The sequence below is a fragment of the Hyaena hyaena genome, unplaced genomic scaffold (assembly GCF_003009895.1).
Source record: "Hyaena hyaena isolate Hyena2069 unplaced genomic scaffold, ASM300989v1 scaffold_1367, whole genome shotgun sequence".
NCBI classification, from domain to species: domain Eukaryota; kingdom Metazoa; phylum Chordata; class Mammalia; order Carnivora; family Hyaenidae; genus Hyaena; species Hyaena hyaena.
Genome location: NW_024082002.1, coordinates 115,034 through 123,020, shown reverse-complemented (window position 1 = coordinate 123,020; position 7,987 = coordinate 115,034). Strand labels below are relative to the sequence as shown.

General features: G+C 47.6%; 1 non-coding gene across 1 annotated transcript; it reads right to left on the bottom strand.

The window, feature by feature from the left end:
• Positions 1 to 2,628: 2,628 nt before the first annotated feature.
• On the bottom strand, positions 2,629 to 2,717 carry TRNAR-UCU. The gene is given in 2 exon segments: positions 2,629 to 2,664; positions 2,681 to 2,717. It is a non-coding gene; the product is annotated as a tRNA-Arg (tRNA).
• Positions 2,718 to 7,987: the final 5,270 nt, after the last annotated feature.

The window sequence follows — 7,987 nt, the reverse complement described above, 5'->3', positions numbered from 1 at the left end:
CATGACGCTGAATAAATGTGTCTTTTTTAAAATGTGCTGTGTAAAGTTAGTCTACTCTGAAGCCATCTTGGTAAACTACCCCAACAGTGTGAAGTTAGAATTCCTTCAGGGTGATGCCAGGTTCCATTTGAAATTTTATTTGCAACCTGCTTGGGCACAGAATCCATTGTCTCCACAAACATTGGTGTGGTTGAACTGACAGTTAATTTGTTGTGACCTGGAGTTCACCGTTAAAAGGGTCACCCAAGCAAAGTCCTGGAGTTTATTTGGTTATTAATATGATTGTTGGCACATCCTATGCAATATATCTAAATTGAATCATGGTATCAGATAAAATTATAGATGGGATTAAAGCTTGTTTATCATCCATTATCATGTGTAATCAATAAACGATTTAATATTCTCTTAAAAAAAAAGGTAAAATATAGTAGATACACCCTATGAGGTATTGCTCAACATTGAAATGACATATAAAGAAAATAATGATGGTTATGGAAAAAGCCAGGGGTGCCTGAGGTGGCTTCATCAGTTAAGCATCTGACTTTAGCTCAGGTAATGACATCACTGTTTATGGGTTTGAAGCCCCACATCAGGCTCTGTGCTGACAGCTCGGAGCCTGGAGTCTGCTTTAGATTCTGTGTCTCCCTCTCTCTCTCTTCCCCTCCGCTGCTCACATTCTGTCTCAAAAATAAATAAACATTAAAAAAATAATTTATAAAAAAAGTCAGAAGTGGAATGATATGTATACAAAGTATAATTTTGTGATATAAAAAGGATATGCACAAAATACTACATATTCTGCAAGAAAACATGTAATAAAAATGTAAACAGTTAATACATTAGAATGGTTTCCTATAGAGAAAAATGATGTAGGCAATAGAATATGCAGATAAAAAGAAATCAGTCAATGGATTAAGAGGGTCTTTAAACAGCCCCATGCATAGATCAGATAATCTAAAAATCTAACAAAAGTCCTGTGAAATGGGAAAATAATGGGTGACTTCCGTGGTGCATTATTTTTTTTTAATGGAAATTTTACTGTCATCCATGAAGGATTAGCCACTAGGGGAGTTGTCCTTTGGCTATACAAAAATTAGAAAACCAGGGGAAAAAATCTATGAAATCGTCATTAGAGAAAAGATGTCAGGAAGCAGGCAGTGTAGGATTGTGATCTTTGAGGGAAGGCAATGAGAAAAGGTGAGTCTGTGACTGTGCTGGCCAGAATTTTAAAGAAGAAAAAGACAGTGGTATTTACCATACTCGGTATCAAGATTTAGTAGAAAACTCATCTAATTAAGAGCATGTATTGTTGGTGCAGATAAAACATACAACAGCATAGAGAATTCGGATCATCCATACACATGTGGATTTGATACTAGAAAACAGTGGCATTGCAGCTACAGTAAGAACAGTATAATTTACTGAGAAATCCATGCAGGAATGAATAGGGGTCAGAGGCCATGAAACTGTCACCTCATTTCACTGCCTGGCCTTCTGGACATGTGATGTATATCAAGATATGAGGAGTGTGCGTTGGGCAATACTCTATAGAAGGTTAATCATTACCCTAGCTGATTGCCATGAAATGGTGCATCATTGCCAAATTGTTGTACAAGTTGAAAAGGGAAAAACCCACCATGTCACAAGAAATGGTTCAAGAAAAAGGCTTTATTGGAAGATATATGATCCCATTCTCAACAAGCAGAGATAGAGGTCAACCAGCTCTCCCTTTTCAGCACATGGAAGTGTGCCTGATCCAGGCACATGCTGGGTCTGTAGTCCTGCTTATTTTCCTGCTAGTGGCCAGGAGACCCTCCTAGGGGCCTTTGTAAGGGTGGGCCAGGCCACCTGAGGCCAGGCAACCTGGATTTGAGATGCGAGGTGTTTATGATACAATTGTACAACCTCTGTATGGAATAGTACATAGTTTATATAAAGAATACAACAACACTACTTACGTGAGATGGTACTACACATGAAAGACGGTACAGAGATCCATATAATTATATATAAGTATATAACTTGGATATAGTATAGGTATATTGTATAATAGTAACTTATGGAAGCTATATATGTATATATATAACTTCTGAAAGGATACTTGAAACTAAGCACCAGTGGAGAGAATTAAGGAAGTAGTGTTGGAGGATGGAAAGCAGATGTATTTTTCGGCTCTATCTCCATTTCCACAGTTAAGGGGGCGGGAGTGGATAATCTCGTCCACCATTCACTTGAAAGCAAATTGCATTTTGGTTGTTTCCGGAGCTGAAACTTCGGTGCTGCCAAGGAGCGCTTTGGGGGGGCGGAGGGGAGGATGGAGTGGGGAAAGGGGAGGACAGACTCAGACAGAGCATCACAGCTGCAAAGCCCCCGCATTTTGAATATTCTGGAAGGAGCAGCGTGGGACCCCCGCCCGCGACCGTCCAGCCAAGGCCAAGAAAGCTATTGGAAGCTGTTTTTCACAGCAAAGAAATAGTAGCATTTATTTCCACATTGGACCTTCGCTACAAGCGTTCATTCCCCTTTCGCCCTATTTGGTCACTGAGCCCCTGCAGCCACGGGTGGGGTTGTTCATTATGAAGCTCCTGGGACCTAAACCCCCGAAAGCTGAAAGTGACAAAACACTTCCGACTCTGGTGGGACTCGAACCCGCAACCTTTGAATCCCTCTGGGCTTGCGCTAGAAGTCCAATGCGCTATCCATTGCGCCACAGAGCCTGCACAGACTGGTGGTGGCCCGGGACCTAAGGTCGTTGATTATACACTTGTCATCAATACAATACATTTTGAGGAGTTTATTCTGTTCCCGTCGCCGCGAAAAGTGCAAGAAACACAAAACAAGACAATGCGAGGGACACACAATACCCGACGCCGCCGTTTCTGATCTTTCCAGCGACCAATGTCATCTGTCTACAAGATATGGAACAGTTCTGGACAGAACTAGCGGGTATTACGTTCAGAGACATTAGTCAGAGAAAGACAAATATCATATGACGTCACTCATATGAGGACTTGAAGATACAAAACAGAGGAACACAAGGGAAAGGAAGCAAAAATAACATAAAACCAGGGAGGGGACAAAACATAAGAGACTTAAATACGGAGAACAGAGGGTTGCTGGAGGGGTTGGGGGGGGCTGATGGGTGAGGGGCAGTAAGGAATCTCCTCCTGAAATCGTTGTCGTACGAGATGCTAACTAACTTGGATGTAAATTAAGACATTTGTAAACATTATAAACAATCAAATAAATAAATAAATAACCACATGTCGTTTCACTGCGCGATGCACGGAGGCGCTCCCAGCCACTGGCCCCGCGAATACGGAATTCGGGGAGCTGCCGGCACATGGCCCTGGGGAGTCGTGTCTAACCGGGCCCCCGGCCCCCGCCCCAGTCCGGGAGGCGCTGCTGCGCCTCTGCTGTTGATGAGAAGGGGGGCTCCGTGCGCTGTCTGGTCCCTGGATTCGCGGAGCAAGGACCGCACCACCACGCAGGCCCTCTGGGTTTTGAGCCCATCCAGGCAGCTTGGGAGATAGTGCAGGTTTCCTAACTCGGCAGTTTTCTTTGCTGCCTCTCTCCTGGGCGATCGTGCGGTCCAGTAGGTTGGTGTCCTGCAGGGGCTGATTACAGGTGCGGCCCAGTGAGGGGGACCCGGGGTGGCCAGTCCAGGATCTGAGGGCCCCGAACGCGCAGGCTGCGGGGATCTGAGCGGCTGCCGGAAGGAGAGACGACATCTCAGGCTGTTCCCATCGAGCCACGATGTGGTGCGCGCCGTCGCCGACACGGGATTCCAGCCCAGGCGTGCACGCGGTCCCGTGGAGGTCGGGGCCACCTGGTCCTGCGGGCGCGCGTACGCGGGGGTCATCAGTACCCAGTCCCACCCCCACCTCCGGGAGGCTCCCGGGAAAACACATAATGAACTCCGAAGCCTGCAGAGCAAAACCCGAGCTCCGAATCCAGTGTCTGCAAAAGTGCACAGCGGACGGGACATGAGTGTTCGATGGGAGCCGAAGGCTAAGCCGGATGGAGAGTTCTCAGCGGTTCTTCCTATTTCCTGAATGTTATTCCTGCGTGTCCGCCTACAGGATGAAATTCTTTTCACAAGAGGGAGTATCTGAAATGAGCACAAAGCACAAGTCCGTTGGGAAGTTCAGATCTGACAAGCCAGAGATCTAAGAATACCGTGGGCTACTTGACAGAGATAATTAAACCCTTACACGGTGCTTTGCAGAGAATTTTAAAGTTTTCCAGTGAAAGGAAGTCTTTCTGGGTGGACAGCGGTAAAAATATATGTGTCGTTAGTTTATGTCTGCAGTCAAAACAATGCTCAGGCGTAAGGGCTCCTTCGCAGAAAATAAGATGTGCAGACTACAGAGTAGTTCATTATTTCCGGCAGCTCGTGTGACAGACATCTGCAGCAAACCCCAAACTTAGTGGTCTGTGGGGTGAAATATTCTTCTGGACCTTATTCCCTCTATTCTCAGTAATTTTAAAAAGCCATCTGAGAACATGTTTTCAAGTAAATACTTTGATGCAGAGATGCTACCTAAACATTATCTTCATTATATGTTATAAAGTCCTCTTAGGCCACTTCTCCACCGAAGGCTACGCTGTGCACCCACGTTCTCCAGATACATTGTGGGCTTTTCCAATAGAGATCAGAGGAATCCAAACACTTAAGTGGGGCGTGACAGACCCTGTGATGTTTGACACACTCTGATGGTCTGCCCCTGTGTCTTCTGGAATGTGCGGGGTGGTGAACTAGGGTCTCCTGAAACCCACGTGTCTCAGACCACAGGTTTTGAATGAGAGCAGAGTTTGCTCCTGCCCAAGAATTCTCTTTCCTACGGTTCCTGAGCCTGCAAATGGTGGCCATGGGTCCCCCTCTGCCTCACTGAAAATGCCTTTCACAATGAGGAAGGTACTGGGCCAGGACCATCACTAAACCTTTAGCCATCCTCGTTCACAGGGAAGGGTATTCTTTTTTTGGTGGCTCAGAAAATTGGTGCGCTGCTTCTAGACTTCCGTGATAACGCACTGAATGACAAAGGACATCTTTAAGAATCAAGTTTGTTTTTCCCAACAGGCTCGGTACATACACAGACTGTATAGCGCCCCTGCTCACGTCCACGTTATCCGCCGTCCGCCCAGATCTGAGCATTCCGAAAGGCTGATGCTGTTAGTCACACGGATACTATTTGCCCCAGCTCCATTCTCAGACCTTTCCTGACAGCAAAAGTATGCGCTAACTTTCTTGAACAACTACCTAAGTCTCTCACTGGCTTTTCCCTTCACAGCCAGTCAGCAGAGTTGCAACGTCTGAAGGATTTCAAGTCCTCACACCACCCTAACACTTAATGGAATGTTAACTCCTAATGCCAGTGCGTGATGGGCCTGCGGCTGGCCGCCGGGCTAAGGTTTGCTAGCAGTGAGTGTGACGGAGGCCTGGTGTGGGGGACATGGGCACACACTGAGTTTTGCAAGTACTTCCTGGCTTAGGCAAGTCGTCTTCCTCATAGATTAAAGAACGCGCCCCTAATAAGCCCAGAACCAACGGAGGCTGGTGAGATCCAGCTCCCTGACCATGGTGCATTCTCCCGCACTGACTTGCCAGCACATCCTGGTCTGGAGAACAGCAGACAGGCGGGCTGGAGCGCCAATGCAGGGGCGAGGGGAGTGGGGCGGGGGGAGCGGGCGCGGAGAGGACCCACCTGCGGGACTCTCACAGCTGAACACCTAACTGGGATTCGTGGGAGGGCCTTACACTGGCTGCCGGTCCCCCGGCCCCTGGGCCCAGGGCGCTTGCGGGGTGCCGGCTAAGGCCGTGGGGAGCTGGGCAGAGCCCTCGCAGCCAGAGGGGGACCCCGGGACGGTCTCCACCCGCTCAGGAGCATCCCCCCTCCGGCCTCTGCGCGGATCGCGAGAGTGAGTCCAGGAGGCCCCTCAGAGGCCGGGAGGCCGGGGCCGAGACGCAGACCTGCAAATCCGGAGAAGACGGTGTCCAGGGACCCTGGCTGGGCGCCTCGCGGTGGCGCACGCAGCGGAAACACGTGAGTCCTGGACGGAATTGAGCCGAATTATAAACAGGGGCGGTTCTGGGCTCAGGGCGTATGTGGTTCCTGAGAGCAGGGTGCCCAGCCGGCATCCTTTCCAGGCTCCGGATCCCGGGCCGCGGTCCTGGGGACAGAGGTGCCCTTGCAGGGACACACGATCCATCCGATTTTCAGATTCCAAGGGAAACATTTCCTCCAATCCTTGTCCGGGACCCCATGTGGGGATCAATGCCAAGGGCTTCTGCTCGCCTCTGTGGCGTTTCCTTCTTGTTCTCACAAGGTCACGTTCGTTCCCTCAAGCGCAGCATCTGAGACTCGTATTTCCGCTGATTTAAGCCTGTAACACTTGAATAGGTCATTCATTTTACGAGACACTGTCCTACAGAACGAGCCCCACCTGAAGAGAATGTTTTGCACAAAACCAGCTATGGCCTTTGAAAAAAGGGTTAAGAGCAGCGCAGCAGGAATAGCATCGCGTCGGGGAAGGGGAAATAGTGAGTTCATTTCCACCTCATCTGAAGAATGGGACGTCACAAAGCCACTGAAGTGACATTTGGAGAGTTTCTGCAAAAAGCCTTTTGGATGTATTATTCGATGAAATTCGTGAAATACAAAACGGAGAAAGAGAAAAGCAGCGGGTGCCGGTTGGGAGCTGGCCTGTCGCCCCGGCCCGGCCTGGGCGCCCTTCTGCTGAACAGAAACAGCTTCACAGAACACAGGCGCCAGGCAAGGCCACGCAGTGACCATGCTGGAGCAAGAAGAAAATAAGATCACTCTGTAGTCATGTCTGAGCGTGCGCGCGCACACACACACACCAAAGACAGAAACAAAAATATTGTTAAGCCACAAAAATGGCTGCGAGTCTCCTCAACTCGTCCAATATGAGTAACTGCGGCTTCTTTAGCAGCCACAGTTTTAGCTTTGCTCTATTCTTCCTTCCTTCAGGACAGGATGGATCAAGCGATCCAATCGCAGAATCACTCCCTGCTTCCAGACAGCATCCAATCCAGAAAAGCTCTGCCTCTTAAATCTTCCTCCAAATCGCCTAACAAAACTCAATCCTGTAAGTACCTTCTAATACATTCTTACTAATGAGATGCACCCACTGCTGCCCACGGGCCTGTTCTTGATGAATAATAACCCAACTTGTTCAATTTCTTACGTATTCCTGGTGCGTTTTGTCTGGAAGATATTGGCATAATTTAAGTTCAGTATGACTTCAATTATTCACTTTTTTTTTTTGCGTTCAAAATACTGGGGGGGGCAAGCTCTCTCTTAAGCTCACTCACTCTCATCTCAAGAGTGTACTTTTCACTAATAAACTTTCCCCCGTTGTGTTACTCAGAAAGAAAGAGAGAGAAGAAAGAGAGAGAGAGAGAGAAGGAAGGAAGGAAGGAAGGGCTGGAGATGAGGGGAAAGAAGATACCCCCAAGTCCTGCTACTGCTGGTTTCCGGGCGGCAGGCTTGTGGGCCTTTTTCCCCACTCCCTCACCCGGTGTGAGACAGCCGTCATAGACTTTCTTTTCCAATGCCCGTCACTATTTCTCAGTTTGTTCTTGGCTAATTGAATTCCTGGAGGCCTCTCTACTTCTCTGACCTGCTGACATTTAATTTGACCTTAAGAATTCTTTTGCATGCCTACTTTGATGAAGAACTCTTTGGGGATTATTATGTTCATAACAGAAAGGTGAAACTTTAAACAAATGTTTTAGAAAAGCTCAAGACAAAGCCCCCCCCCAATATTCTTATGAAGAGACACAGAAAATAAAGATGTAAAATATGTCACAAGGTCTTTTAAAGCAAATAGTGGGGAATTTTCCAAAGATTGCCAGTGATGTGTGCTTACTTTCCATGACCATATCCTTCTGTTTATTAGTGACAGCACAGTTTATCTTTTCTGGATATAAATGAAAGGAAAATATTTGATTAGATCTAGC